Source organism: Toxotes jaculatrix, chromosome 23 (genome assembly GCF_017976425.1).
Source record: "Toxotes jaculatrix isolate fToxJac2 chromosome 23, fToxJac2.pri, whole genome shotgun sequence".
Taxonomy (NCBI): domain Eukaryota; kingdom Metazoa; phylum Chordata; class Actinopteri; family Toxotidae; genus Toxotes; species Toxotes jaculatrix.
The window spans coordinates 812,025-815,000 of record NC_054416.1 but is presented as its reverse complement, the minus strand read 5'-3'; the positions used below and the strand labels follow the sequence as shown (position 1 = coordinate 815,000).

General features: G+C 49.2%; 1 protein-coding gene across 1 annotated transcript in view; it reads right to left on the bottom strand.

Annotated features, from left to right (window-relative positions):
• npy2rl (neuropeptide Y receptor Y2, like) overlaps positions 1-1,910 on the bottom strand; it is a 16,304-nt gene extending 14,394 nt beyond the window's left edge. The window contains exon 1 of the mRNA XM_041031701.1: positions 1,890-1,910. The gene's annotated coding sequence lies outside the window, so the exon portion shown is untranslated. The remainder of the gene's footprint in view (positions 1-1,889) is intronic.
• Between the last annotated feature and the right edge of the window lie 1,066 nt (positions 1,911-2,976).

The following is a 2,976-nucleotide window of genomic DNA, read 5'->3' as shown; positions in this document are numbered from 1 at the left end:
ATGCGCTCGTCACTTTCAGGCGTCTGCTGAGTGGAAAGGCGGCGTCCCTGCGCGCTGGGACGTCGTCCCCTCACCAGTCACACCCTGCGCTGCCTTCTGATTGGTCACAGTTTGGAGCCAAACTGGAAAAAGCACCTGGATTTGCGACACACTCAGCGCACGACAGTGACTTTTCCGTGTTTGAACTATGACACGACGAGTTCCTCGATTTACTGTAACATCATCCAGAGAGAAATCCTCAGACCTCTGAGTCATGATTCAGTTTCCAGGAATAAAGTGCAGCGCAGCCTCTGACGGGCGAGGATATTAAAATTTGGCCGGAGTGATAAATTATGAGAAGTGGGTCACCAGCTGTCAGCTCGGAGGGAAACGCTGCGCCTCATTAAGCCTCTGATATGATTTTTACTCAGATAAAACCTCGAAATTGAAACTGAAATCAGGCTGTTTCCTGTTTCCTGTCCGATCTTTTCTGTCTCAGACTGCAGGAGAAAATCTGGACTGTTGAAAGTTTCCCTCTGGTTAATGTTCCCGGAAACTTTCTGCAGCTGACTGCACCTTTGGCCTTTCACACATTTTCCTGTGTGAACACATCTGTAACATCAGGCCCACATGAACACGGCTGCTGCTGTAGCTGTGTGAGCGGATCGTTATGGACCACAGCATCTCAACATGATGGTTTAATATTTAAACAGCATCTTCTCCTCATCACAGGGAAAAGCTGCTTCAGGCTCAATCTCTGTGTCTCACGCCCTGTTTTCTCTCTCTGTCTCTCATTAAACCACATGTCTCCAACATGTCCACGCTCCAAAACATGACAGATCAAACACTTAAAGCAGATTTCATCAGTTGTTAATCGACAGTCACACAGATGTGAGCAGGCTCAGCTTCACTGCTTCACACAGCGTTCATCCCCGGACACACTGATCAGCATCTTTACAGTCACACACACATTAATGCACTGAATCAAAACCACATTCACACATTCAACAGGAAAAACCAGTGAAACCAACAAAAAAAGCAAACAAGTAAAACTGATACAACCAGTAAGAACCAGTAAGAACCAGTAAAACAGGAATAAGATATTTAATAACCAGACCTGAGTCTTTGTTTGTTTAGTGATTCATGTGTGATTTGGCTGCAATTTATCCATCTCTCTCTCTATCAGTCTGTCCATCCATCTCTCTCTCTATCAGTCCATCCTTCTCTCTCTCTCTCTCTGTCTATCCATCTCTCTCCCTCTCTCTCTCTCTCTCTCTCTGTCAGTCTGTCCATCCATCTCTCTCTCTATCAGTCTGTCCATCCATCTCTCTCTCTGTCAGTCTGTCTCTCTCTCTCTCTCTCTCTCTCTGTCAGTCTGTCCATCTCTCTCTCTGTCAGTCTGTCCATCTCTCTCTCTCTCTCTGTCTGTCCATCCATCTCTCTCTCTATCAGTCCATCCTTCTCTCTCTCTCTCTCTGTCAGTCTATCCATCTCTCTCCCTCTCTCTCTCTCTCTCTCTCTCTCCATCTTTCTAAACATCCTTGAAAACATCAAAATTAAATTACATATCATTTAAAACGAACCAAACTCGGAGATCCGTGGTTTTCATCGGACTCTGATGTTGTGAGTTTATTTCCTGCAGAATGCACGTGCGTTTTTCCACGTGCGCGCTCGTGCAGTGCCACATATCTATGGGAACCCAAACACTTCTAAGGCACACGCACGTGTGAGGCTACTACAAGCGCGCGTGTGAGTGATGACTAACACTTTTCTTCCAAACGCCTGGATTCGCGCACGTGCGCCTGCCTGTGAGCCCACCTCAACAGCGCGCGTGTCCGAGGAAACATGCAGCTGTGTATCATGTCGTGCGCACGCGTGCGTGTGTGCATGAGGGTGAGTGACACACTGACCTCTGTCTGTCTCTGAGTCTCCGGGTCAGTTCGCGCGGAGCTCGGGTCCCGGCAGAGACCCACCGATCCCGGCTCTCCGTCCCCCGCAGACCGGACGGACACCGCGGAGACAGTCACTCGGCTCTCGGATGGTGGAGACTTTAAATCCCCATCCTCTGTGTCCCGGCGCGTCCGTCCCCGCAGAGCCTCGACCCTCTCTCCGGTCTGGGCGGGATGCCGGTTCCCCTTCAGGCTTTCCCGAGTTTAGGAATCACAGAACACAATCCCGCTTCAGAGCAGCGAAGAAATCCACGCCGAAGCTTAAGGCAGGAAAGAGAGGAGGAGAGAAAGGAGGAGAGGGATTTAAAACGTGGATGATCTCCTCCTCTTCTTCTCTTTCTGTTCTCTGCTGTCGGTGTCTCTGTCCGTGCGCTCTGGACACGGACACGGGACTGAGGCGCTTTACGCACAGCGCGTAAAAGCCCAGTGGAGGATCAGGGGAGGAGGGTGTTGAGGGTGGAGGAGAAGTGAGAGCGGAGGAGGAGGAAAGGAGAAGAGGGGATGGGGGAAGAAAAGAAAAGGCAAGATAGGATAAGACCAGAAGCCAGAGAGGAGAAAAAGAAAGGGAGAAAGAAACAGGAGGAAAAGAGAGCAAGATGAATGGAATGAAAAGGAGAGGAAGGAGGAGGAAGAACCAAGAGAGAAAAGAAGTCAAAGGGAAAAGGAAGAAATGAGGAAAGAGGGTGGAGAAAATGATGAAGGAAGAGAGATGAGGAGAATGAGGGAGAGAGAAAAGAAGAGAAGGAGAAGAGGGCAAAGAAAAGGAAAGAAGGGAGGAAGGAAAGGAGTTAAAATGAGAACAGGACGAGCGAGAGAAGAGATGGACACACGGATGGAAGGCAAGCGAGGGAATAATGGATAAGAGAGGGGAGGAGGAAGAAGGGATGAAGGGGGCTGCAGACGAGGGGAAGGAGAGAAAATCAACATGTGATTTGAAACTTGTCCTCCTCACTCACCTGAAAGCAAACACGCTTTTAGCATCAGCACTTTAATGTTCGCTGCTGTGTGTGTGTGTGTGTGTGTGAGAGAGAGAGAGAGACAGAGAGAC